This window comes from Cydia pomonella, chromosome 4 (assembly GCF_033807575.1).
Source record: "Cydia pomonella isolate Wapato2018A chromosome 4, ilCydPomo1, whole genome shotgun sequence".
Classification (NCBI taxonomy): domain Eukaryota; kingdom Metazoa; phylum Arthropoda; class Insecta; order Lepidoptera; family Tortricidae; genus Cydia; species Cydia pomonella.
The window spans coordinates 5,804,867-5,816,899 of record NC_084706.1 but is presented as its reverse complement, the minus strand read 5'-3'; the positions used below and the strand labels follow the sequence as shown (position 1 = coordinate 5,816,899).

Here is a 12,033-nt window from a genome sequence, read left to right as displayed (position 1 = left end):
TCAAAATTGCTACGAGTACGAGAGTCAAATAGAAAGAGTTTTATGACTACTTTTATAAATTTTAATGTAGTCAGTGACACATATGTAAAACAGTTTCACTACACTTGTAAGAAAATAAATGCATTTTATCTAGATTCTTTACAGTGCGTATGTATGTAGGCAGAAATTGAACAGTTGTCATAACAGTTTCGCCTCTGGCTAGCTATGCTTATTCTTTATCTTAGTGACAGACGTCAAACGCCAAAAATAGCGGACACAATTTGTTCTCGATAGCCTGTCTAGTACATTTATGTCGGTGGTTCAGGTACCTATTCTTGATCTGGATAGAAAATTGTCATGTTCTAGACCTCTAGTCTGGTAGGAACATCTTTTTTCAGAAAATATTTTGTGCGGTGTGAAGTTATTTTCAATCAATCGTCAGTTAATCGAATATGAAGGAAGGTCCTACCGCGAAAAACGAAAATCAAAATTACTTCATCTGACTCTGTCGGAGTATCGTGAGTCATACTAACATTGTGCCCCTCTAGTCTCCTCACCTGCACACGGCGCACGCGTCGCGCGGCGATCTGCCGCGAGTGCCGCCGCAGCGCCTCCAGCGTGTCGCCGGCCCCGGGCCCGGGCTCAGCCACTCCACAACCTCGAGGGACCCATGCTCTGGCTCCGCTCTAACAGTTTCTGCAACAACAAATACATAGGTTTTTACGTATAATGCCACAAATCGCATAATGTGCATAATGTAATTTTAAAAAAACACAATATTCTACCTTTGGCGTGCATGTACATTAAAAAAGTTTGTATCTTTGTAAAGACTCATATGGAGTATTTTAAGTTGCGCTCAGACATGTTTAAAGGAAACCAAAGAGCTCAATATAGGACTCTTCTGTATCAGCCTCCCTGCCGTGCGGATATATATAAACGGAATGCCTACAATATGTACTTGCATATAAATTTTTAATAAACTACCTGATAGTATCAAGCTGTTGCACGATTTAGAATTTAAGAATGTATTAACTAAGTGGCTTCAAGAACATTGTTTTTATTCAGTGAAGGAATATGTGAATATGTCATATTAACATATAGGGATTAGAATATTTAGAATAAGTAAATTATAAGTATATTTTAATATTTGCATACTGTTTCGGCTGAATACTGTGACAATATTTAATGTAACACCTTGTACCTACGTATTCTTACTGAAAGATATAAAACGCACTAGGTCTTGAGTAATTGATTTATTTGAGAATTAAGTACATGATAATATTAAGTCCGACGACCGACGCTCACGTTGGCGCGGGAAGCTCTCTTGACAGCCGCGCCCATGACAGCTGGGCTGTCAGTTAGGGCACGTTTACAAACCCGGACAATATAAATATTAACAACTAGTATCAAAATAGAAATAGTTTGATGACAGACGGTGTTTCCCAAATAATAATGATATAAATTATCTTACATTTCTAACATTACAAATAACGCTTCTATTCTATTAGATTCTATTATATTAAATAGTAAGTGCGCTGTAGCAAATACGAGTATGTATGTATGTATATGTAACAAACACTTTAGACAGGTGGAATTTACATTAAAAATAGAATATATCCAATGAAATGTACTAAATGCTATAAAGGATCTCTTTCAGTTAACTTTTGAGCAATTGAGAAAAAAAAAAACAACGACACAAACACCGGAGGGGTTGTAAGTGCGTTGCCGGCATTTAGGCTGCCGGTGTGAAATACTGTCTCGATCTGTTGAGCACACCGAGCTTTTTTGAGGCTAATTTAGTCTTACCCTCTAGATGGCCGCGGAACTAGACTTCACTCGAGATGTCGACGCCAAGGATTCCGATACCGGCTGTGGCAGTCAGGGGAGTGCTCTCAAAACGAGGTGACACGACAAACTAACTTTTTTGCGGCAAACGCGAAAACTTGTGTCTTGGTAGGGTTAAAACGGACTAAGTTAAGATACTCCAAATTTTCTCTTAAATGTCCCATGACTGGTGCCGTTAACATAGTGTATATGCTTGTAAGAGTTGTAAGTACCAGACTTTACAGCTTTATAGACATCACTTAAGTACATTTTGTTCTTCAAAGCATTAGACCTAATTTATTTTCGTTTGGATTCAATCGACTTCTGTCGGGTCACAAACTATGCAGCTTGCGCACTTGTTCTAGCCGTGTGGCAATTATTATTCAAAAAGCTTGAAGCACTTAGGTAAGCGGACAGGTACGTTTACTCGTAAGCCTCTCATGGTTGTTATTCATATTATCAAAGGGTAGTAGAGGTGTAGCAAGCTTCGATGGAACACTTTATAAAGCGAATGGTATTCATTTAAAGCCCGACCAGAAATCATTGTCAAGAGGACGTTTTTTTTCTCATGTATAGGGTAGTTTTATATAAAAAATTTGATTCCATGAAATTCCGCAACATGGCGCGTGATCATATATAACTGGTCAGGCTTTATAAAGTGGGTGTGCACTTTTGTGCACTTATGCGGTCATTCTGGTTGTCAAAAGTTAACGTTTGTCAATAGGGTTGGCAGGTCGAAATATTTTCCAGATGGCGCCAAATTCTGCCTGCCTGACTGTCAAATTCTTGTTTTTAGGGTTCCGTACCGTCCGTCTGTCACATTGCTAAATATCTCGAGAAGAAATTAAGCTGTCGATTTGAAATTTGGAATAGTAATGAACAACGCTATCCCAGACATATTACGAAGTATATTTTTTATTTTATTTATATTAATTACAGAAAATGCCCAATATAAAGAAGGGGCACAATTTCAAAGTCTAGTTACTAGGTCAAGTGGGGTATCATTTGAAAGAGCTCAAATTGAACATTACTATTTTTTTCATAGTGAATAGTTTTTGACTTATAATTACATTGACATTGACATTGACATAAAGGAAATCCTGGCTCGTACGTATGAGTTTTTCGGAACTTATGTACGAAATATCATTTGATATTTACCACTAGCTTTTCGGTGAAGAAAAACATCGTGAGGAAACCTGCATACATCTGAGAAGAAATTCAAAGGTGTATGTGAAGTCCCCAATCCGCATTGGGCTAGCGTGGGGACTATAGCCCGAGCCCTCTCGCACATGAGAGGAGGCCTGTGCCCAGCAGTGGGACGTATATAGGCTGAATTATAATTATAAAGGAAATTATGAATTTTTTACATAATAATAACATTATCATAAAGATTACGGTAAAAATAAAATCATACCTCTATGTTCATATTTTATTTTTAATGAACTAAAAAAAAATTAATTAGCAATTTAATCCCGTTTGAGGGTGTTTATTATAGTTTAAATTCCTATGAAATTACACTAAAGACCCTTTTTTTTTTCAAATAAAACAAAAAATATTGATATCGGTTCACATGATACAGAATTATCCCTAAAAAACCAACATACATACAGATCGCACAAATTAGTCTTTCGTGATTATAGTTACATGAGAAAATTTAAAGTTTGTACGGAACCCTTGGTGCGCGAGGTAAACGAACTCGCCCTTGGCCGGTTTTTTTATTGTATGGCCTGGATAGCTTTTTAAGCCAAATTTCATATAACACAACCAGTGATAGGGGCAAGCTATGATGGCGCCATCTCTATGCAAACCTTTGACTGTAGCCAACCCCATTCGGCTAGTTCGGCTGTCAAACAGCGGGGACAAGATTTTTCTTATGGCGTTATTCATAAACGTTTGTCAAATCCAACAAACCGTTGATAATCGTTTGTTCCTATCCATCATTTTGACATTTCTGTTTGTTAGAAAGAGACAAAATCAAAGATTAGTACGAGGTTGCTAAGGTTTATGAATAAGGAGGTAATGAGTCATTACCTCCTTATTCATAAACCTTATTACTAATGACTTTACATATACAATATCTTCTATAATTATTAATTCTTTAGTTGTTACAAATTACGGACTAATGATAGCTTTGGAGACGCCTTGTCTGTAATTTTCTGGACAAAACAGTCTGCTGATTTTGTGGGGGAGGGGCACGTCAAATCTATACTTTGTACGTTACGTACAAATAGCCATGTTAGATAAACGTCAGTCCATACAATACATATGACCATTGGCCGAGGTTTTCGACAGACGGTTACCCTTAAAGGCGACTCCAGTTTTAAAATCCTCCAAGAATGATAGGTATACTAGGAACAAACTCAGAGTACAGAACGTTGCAGTTCAAAGCTCCAGTTATAGCGTCGTAAAACTCTTTGTATACGAGTTCCGAGACGACTCCCATAAAAATTACATTTTGATTTGGTACGAGCGGCGCCCGCCGGGACACACTGGGCGCGCCCAGTGCACTATAGGGACGTTACTATAATCATGTGTTTACTTGCAGCCCCATTCGAACATACACTGACATGAATGATATTTGAATGATGTCGTTTAGTTATCATGCGTCACGCTTGCGCCATAACTTCATTTAGATGTCATTCTGTACCCCTAGTGTAAATAAATTCGATTTCCAAACGTGACGTACGCGTTTGCGTTTAGTCTCATTTTGTACTGGATTTCGAAAGAGCGCGCCAAGCGGGACGTTTTGGAACCTCAAAATCCTATACAAAATGAGACTTAACGCAAACGCGTTCGTCACGTTATGATGTCGATCAAAGTTACACTAGGGGTACTGATGCCAGTATACGTTCGAATTGGCCTGACTCGTGTGGAATCGGCTAAGTGCGAGACGGATGCGCACTCTGACGGTCCCTTAACCCTTGGAGTGGTAGGCGGTCGACTCCCAACCGATTGTGTCATTTAAATTTCAAATTTGATTAATTGAAATAAAATCTAAATTCCAATAACTCAAAAACGACATATGCCACTTGGAGAATTAACCTAAGTTTTTTTTTTGTTAGCTAAGACTTATGTTTGACCGGCAACTACGGGATTTACGAGAAGGGTTTTTTTTGATTTTAGCAATCTGTAAGTACGAGTAGGAATGTATGAATCACACCAAAAACATTTTCATGTAAAATGTTGTCAAGAAGAAACCAGAAAGGCTTCCACTGTCAACAAGTTACCAGATCTCATGTAGAGCCAAGCTTCTAACTCTACAAGAACTAACTTCACAAACTCTACACGTTAGTCAAAATATGTGGCTTGGCCGTTTCTTTACATGAACTATTGGTTCCTAGGTTCCTAACCTATATATATAACAAACAAAAGAAACCGGTCAAGTGCGAGTTCGTTTTACTCGCGCACCGTGGGTTCCGTACACACTTTAAATTATCTCGTGTAACTATATAGGCGAAAGACTTTTGATCAGAAGTACCTATACTATGTATATTTGTGTACAGCGCCATCTATCGGCAAATTGTCTAACTAATTTGCGCGTTGTAATGCACGTATGTTGGTTTTACGAGGATAATTCCCTATCATCTTGACCAAAAATAACTCTTTTATTTAGGTGTCTTTAATGTAATCCCACAAGTAAATTTGGTTAAATTGCAAACTGAAGTCGGAAATGATTTTTATTAATAAAAAAAGTTATCAAGATAGAGGTCTGATTTTTCATGTAAAATTTATAGTATATATAGTCGTTAGATTTGTAGCTGGCCCTCAACGGCTTATCCATTGTCTATTGTTAACTAAAACGGCGCGTGCCACTACTTGCAAAAAAAAGGGTCGTATAATTCTAATTGGCACTTGAGCGCGGGCTAGTCTAACGCTCAAAAAACCAGTGTAGGTGTGCTCTCCGATAACGCGCCTTTGTTACGCATATCGAGGACAAATTTTGGGCTGGTTCGGTAGCGTTCGACTCGCCAGTACTCAGTAACCGTATAGGGATCACACAAGAACTCGCAAATTATTTTTTCATTAGTTCATTTTGAATCTCATTTTAATTACCATAGGAGTTGTAATTAAATAACCGGTTAAAGACACCGGGCCCTCTTTTTTGCAGGTAACAATGGACAAAGGATAAGCCGTTGGGGGCCAGCTACAAATCTAGCAACTATAATTATGTAAACATGTCATAATTTTTCTTCTATGGTTTTTATGCTAATTTTAATTTAACTGTTAATTAATTTAATTGTTAATTTATTTAAGTGTTTTAATGTAATTATGAAAAATGACATGTAATATAAATATACGAATATGTAAAAATAAAAAAAGGTTTTGGAATGTACAATTTTAACTCTTTTAAACGATATCCCACTTGACCTAGTCACTAGACTTTGAAATTTTGCCCCCTCTTCATATTGGGCATTTTCCAGGGTTATTTGTACAACAAAGAGAGCAAATTAGTTTGATATTTCTTTGAATGCTTATTTTGGGTCCCGTGCAAGCGGAAGATTGTATAATTATAATAGATCTCTCTATAATAGAATCTAATTTAGAATCTTGAGCGTAGTAAATACTCAAAAGCGCACGAGATGTAAGTAATTTTGATCTCGTGTTGGACACAAAATTTTTCAGCAGTGAGAGCACATTTGGAAGGTAAAAAAATACAACCTGAAAAAATGTAATCCTTCTTTTCAACACCCTATTACATGTTTTCTTATCGTCTTGGTAGTACGAAACAACTAATTGTACCTTTCCATGACAAAAGGTACCTTATGCTCATTTCTAGTTACGGAGATATGAACGTTTTTATTTTTGCAATTGTCAACTGAATCTCGTGAAATTTTGTAAGCAGGTTCAGTAGCTTAGCTAGATAGAATGTTTCTGTCGTCTCATTTTTTGAAATATGTTTAAAGTGGTGGAAATGGGAATAAAGGACTTAAGTGCCATTACGGTCTATGGCACTTAAGACTATTGTGAGTACGCTGTGAAAATGGCTCATGGAAGTAAGTCTTTTTTGTTGTTTTTAGATGTTTTAACCTTATCGATCGTATCGCGAGATGTACAGCTCGCGGAGCCACTAGTCGTAGTCATATTAGAAATATATGGTATGGTACGATCATTTTGAAAATATCGATACGAAAAAAGTGCCAAAAATATGTATGTATACATGACTTTATTGTCTATATATTAAGGTAGTGTATACATATTTTTGGCACATTTTTCGTACCGATATTTTCAGACGTGACTGTACTTAGTATTTTTTTTACAAAAAAAGGACATCATCACAGTAATATACTTACCAAGAAAAACGCATAATTTGCAGGTTTTATTTGATTAATCACCAACAATCAATGAAAAACGAACATTTCAGTACTTTTTTTCATATAAGGAATCTTTGACATGGCGCCCGGTCCTTTCTAAGACATAATTTTTCTGAGTTATTTGAACTGATCAGATTAAACGTAAAAGGTACTAATTCCTGGCGTAATCTTAAAAACGAAATCGATAAGTTGAAAAATTATAATTCATAATTTTTTATTGCATGCATGTGAGTACAAAAGGTGTTAGTATTTACAAAAGTTCATCACAATCTGCCGAGATCCAGCACGCAATATATATCTTATTGTACTAGTAGGTACCTATATCTAAGACTACGGACTAAATTAATTTAGCTATATCTATAATCTAGTCATGGAATTATTGAAAACATGCTACTACAAACCTTTACACGACAAATATTCTTGTAGGGAGTAAAATTGCTTGTTCATAAGCCATTCATGTAATTTTCTAAGGAAGAGTGGTTGTGGACATTCTCTTATTTCTATCGGAATGTTGTTATACACTTTTATTGCGCCTGCAAAAGTGTAATAGCAAGCAAAATATAAAATGAGTAAAACTTGGTAACTACAAATTAATTGGCTCATATTATAATTGAATATGAAGGTACAAAAAAGTACAGAAATTTCATTTTTTATAGAACTTATCAATAATCGCGGGATCATAGCGTAATAAAGTACACCCGCCATTCTGACTGTCAGGATGGCGGGTGTACTGTTTTTTGGTGATAAATTTAAGTATTGTGAGGTAGGTACATCTTTTTTATGGAGGTACTTAATAGTACAAATTAGGTACAAATGGTACAATATGGTGGGCTTTTTTTATTTTTATTTAGGTACACCCGCCATTTTGGCTCTCACTTACTCATCCGGTACAAAATAAGGAACCCTAAGTATGTGACAACCTCTTTATTTAAAAACGCGCTAAATGCCTCAATTAAGCCTTAATTTAGTCGCTTGTCTTAATCTGTAATTTTGACTTATGTATTTGTAAGAAAGGGATAAAACATAAATTAACTAGGTAATTGAGTTTTATAGTGCGTTAACGAATAACGTTAGTCTACACGTGAATCAGTCTTCAAAAATGTTGATAAATAGAACTTAAATAAACTAGGCACTAGCGATCCATTTCTTTTGATCGTCATTTGTAAATAAGTAACTATAGGATAACTAGCACTTTACGAGGCACTTCGATCGACGATCAATGGACGAATGGGCAAAACTCCAGCGTCGAGTGCGGAATGAAAACAGAATGATAACACATTAGCGGGCGCGACTGGAAGGGCCGGGCGAAGGCTGTCGCGACACTCGCAGCACTCATCCATCAATGACAAATATAGAAAGCTTTTACGACGAATAGCTTCCACGCAACACCGGACGGAAACAATTTTATTTCTTTAGCAAGTGTTGATCATTAGCAGCTATTTGTTAAACATGTTTATAATTGCACCCACCTGTCGCGAGCAGCGAGTGCAGTCTCCGCGCGCAGGGAGGTATTACACCACTTGTTAGTGGCGCCGTTTTATATGAATCCTTTTAAACTTCCGGTAATAAAAGCTCTTTATCACTTGAATAATACTAAATTAGACTTCCAAGTAAAAAACTTCTTAAAAACCTTTAGGAACTTGTTTCGAGTGCGTTCCTCCGTCCAATTAGTTTTAAAACACGGCGTGGCGTGAAACGTAGTGAAAGATTAGTAGTGGAGGTTTTTCGGCGCGTGAGTGCGGGCGATTAGCGACTGCGGGGCGCCGACGACGGCTCCGCTCGTAAAGCTATCAGCGCAGGCTGGCTCGGGCGGCGCGGGACGAGCGACCGGTGCCCGCGCGCGCCGCGCACTGCCGCGCCCGCCCTCGCCCCGCCTCCGCGCCGCCGCCCGCCCAAACCGACCCATGAAAATCAATTGTATTCCATGCGATTACTACCTTGATCGTTTTATCGATTATTTCGCAACTTTATACCGCTAAAAGGAAGTTGGAAATAAGCCGATGCTGTGTAAACAGGATTACAAAGTTGGAGATATGCAAAGGAACTTAGATACTTCAGTAAACCACTTCTTAAACTTCCACTCGAATTATTGTTTCCAAACAATCAAGTTTGAAAACAATAATTTGAGTGGAAGTTTGAAAGTGATAAAGTTACAGGAAGCTCGTATAACGACGCGCCAGTACCGATAATTCAATAAAGCCGGGTTTACGTTATAAAATTGTAACTTTTAATAATAGAGGCCATCAAAGATGTACATGCTCGTAAATCTGGACAGTTTTGGCACACAGGTCGAGCGTTTTCTTTCTGAAGTTTGATTGCGTCTGATATCAAGTTATGCCCACAACCTTGTACCTACATTAAGAGTTCAAATATTAAATGCATCCATCCTCCAGATATTATAAATGTGAAAATTTGTATGTTTGGTGTTTGAATATGTCCTCATGTTCCTCCTTCACGCTAAAACGGCTGAACAGATTTAGATCTAATTTGGTACCTACACGGATTGATAGTATACAACCTACAAACTAGTAGACCCCGGTCTATAACAGGCACGATATTTAGTGTTAGAGTTATAGTTACTATTGTCACAAATGACAATGTTTAATACTACATTTTATTCCAGCATTTATTTTAAACGATACCCTTCTTTTTACAAAGGAGTAGAGCGGTTTAAATGTTGATTTCGTTCATAGATACACGAGTATGTAGCGCTTAAACATATATGAGCCTAAGAAGTGCAAGCATCCGGCTAAACTGGGGAAACGGAGGACAAAATACTTTACCTATCTGATAAACTCTAGACTCTAGAAACTTCTATAATCTTACTATTTATATATGTATAACCAACTCCAAGATAAGTAGGAGGTTCTCAATTTGTCGGGGTCTTTTTTTATGTTCCCCAATTTTCCTAAGACAGCTGGGCCGGTTCGGAAAAAACGTTTTATGTTTGAAAATAATACACTACTTACACAGCTGTTCCCATTGTCAGGAGATAGGGATACTGAGACATCGAAGGAACTCCTACCTATAAGAAGTAATATATTACCTAGTTTACTTTTCGTCTACCTGAAGTCCTAATGAAGAAAGGTAAATAATTTAAGTCGCTTACTTGAGCAAAAACCCAAAGAACACCGCTAACGTCTCCGATTGGCGTTAAAAAATCTTTTGCGGGTGTTTTTCTATGTAGACAGACATCTCTCGGCAATCTACACAATAACCATCATCAACATGTAACTTCATTATGTATATCGCTCTTCCAACAGAATATTTATGAAATCTTTGCCAATAAAATTCCCAGCGCGCCTTATTATGTAAATAGGCAGTGTAACAGCCGCTCGGGCTACAACCTTCATAAATCACAACTGCTATTATTTCCGCATCCGCTGTGCGATCACCGCCGGATTCACAGATCCAAGAAGCTTATCAACACGGTATAAACACAGATTTAAACTTTCACGATTTTAACACAATTCACACGCCTCGGCCACGCAACGCACGGTCCGAGCGTGCACGCTCGCAGCGTGTTCCCTGGCCCTAGAGTACAACCTTAAAGCGGTTTCAGACTAGCTTTGATACGAGCGTACGTAACGTATGTAGGGTAAAGGAACGCGATTGTAACCTCGAAACCACCGTATACGCGCGTAAAAATACGCTAATCTGAAACCGCCCTAAGTGTGCAAAACGTTCTATTTAGTAAAGTGCGGGTAGTTAGGTAGATGTTGCTGTCAACAGTAGCAACCTTAGCAACTTTAGCCAGTCATTCTTCGGGACCACGAAGATAGTATCATCTTTGAAACGTCGGAGGTAATTTTCAAGGTTATTAATACTCGATTAAGATACTTGTAGATTTAATGTAGTTCCTTGCTCTTAGAACGAAACTTGTAACAAGGTTATTCACCTACTGTATATTGTTAGCAACACTGGCAATACTATTAAAAGATGAATAAAAAGTGAAGGAACTATTTTAATAAAACTAACAGAGGGTCATTTTGTCTTGTAGGGATATAAATTATAATCAGAATTCTGAATGGGTAATGGGTTGGTTTTCGTTGAAAATACGTCTATATTAATTAAAAATAGGTACTGAATGTACCCTAAAACTTTAATGTAACCAATTGCTTTGCTATCAACTGGTAAATAGATAACTGACCCCTCCTGCATAGAAATTTGTTTGCAGGGCGGTCACTTATCTCTGCAGCTTACGGTACATATACTATATATACATGTACATATACATATACAACATGTACATTTTTATTTTATTTATTCAGGATTACAACAGCTTATAATAATTACATGTGCAATTTTAATTTTTAAGTGTATAAAGCCAGTAATCCACAAGGTCAAATCGTGATCTTAGTAAATAGTTAAGAAGGTAGTTACAGAATAGTAGGTATACATTAGTGAACATATTGAAATATACACCGTGTTTTTATTGAAATCCGTTGAGTGCGGGGTATGTGTAAGTACGTTTAACTAAATGGCATAGTTAATTATCAAAAACATCAAGTCAATTAGAATAACGGTGTCTTTGAGAAAGTTACTTAATTTAAGCTCAGGAATGCTCCCTTGAAATTAACGGAAAATAATAAACCGGCCAAGTTCGAGTCGAACTCGCGCACAAAGGGTTCCGTACATTATCTATAAAAACGGCAAAAAAATTACGCTTGTTGTATGGGAGGCCCCTTATATATTTATTTTATTCTGTTTTTCAGTATTTGTTGTTATAGCGGCAACAGAAATACATCATCTCTGAAAATTTCAAGTGTCTAACTATCACGATTCATGAGATACAGCCTGGTGACAGACGGACGGACAGACGGACGGACGGACGGACAGCGGAGTCTTATTAGTAATAGGGTATATTCAGAAATTATATATGTACATATATTATTTCTAAGGTCGACGAGACAAAGGA

General features: G+C 37.3%; 1 protein-coding gene across 3 annotated transcripts in view; it reads right to left on the bottom strand.

The window, feature by feature from the left end:
• The window catches only part of LOC133516929 (transient receptor potential-gamma protein), a 71,722-nt gene extending 60,370 nt beyond the window's left edge, over positions 1–11,352 (bottom strand). For 2 of the 3 annotated variants that reach the window (XM_061849989.1, XM_061849990.1), the window contains exons 1-2: positions 8,585–11,352; positions 537–675 (exon numbers count right to left, since the gene is read on the bottom strand). The gene's annotated coding sequence lies outside the window, so the exon portion shown is untranslated. Of the gene's footprint in view, positions 1–536; positions 676–8,584 lie in introns of those variants that run through there. The other variant, XM_061849991.1, reaches the window with a different exon arrangement.
• Between the last annotated feature and the right edge of the window lie 681 nt (positions 11,353–12,033).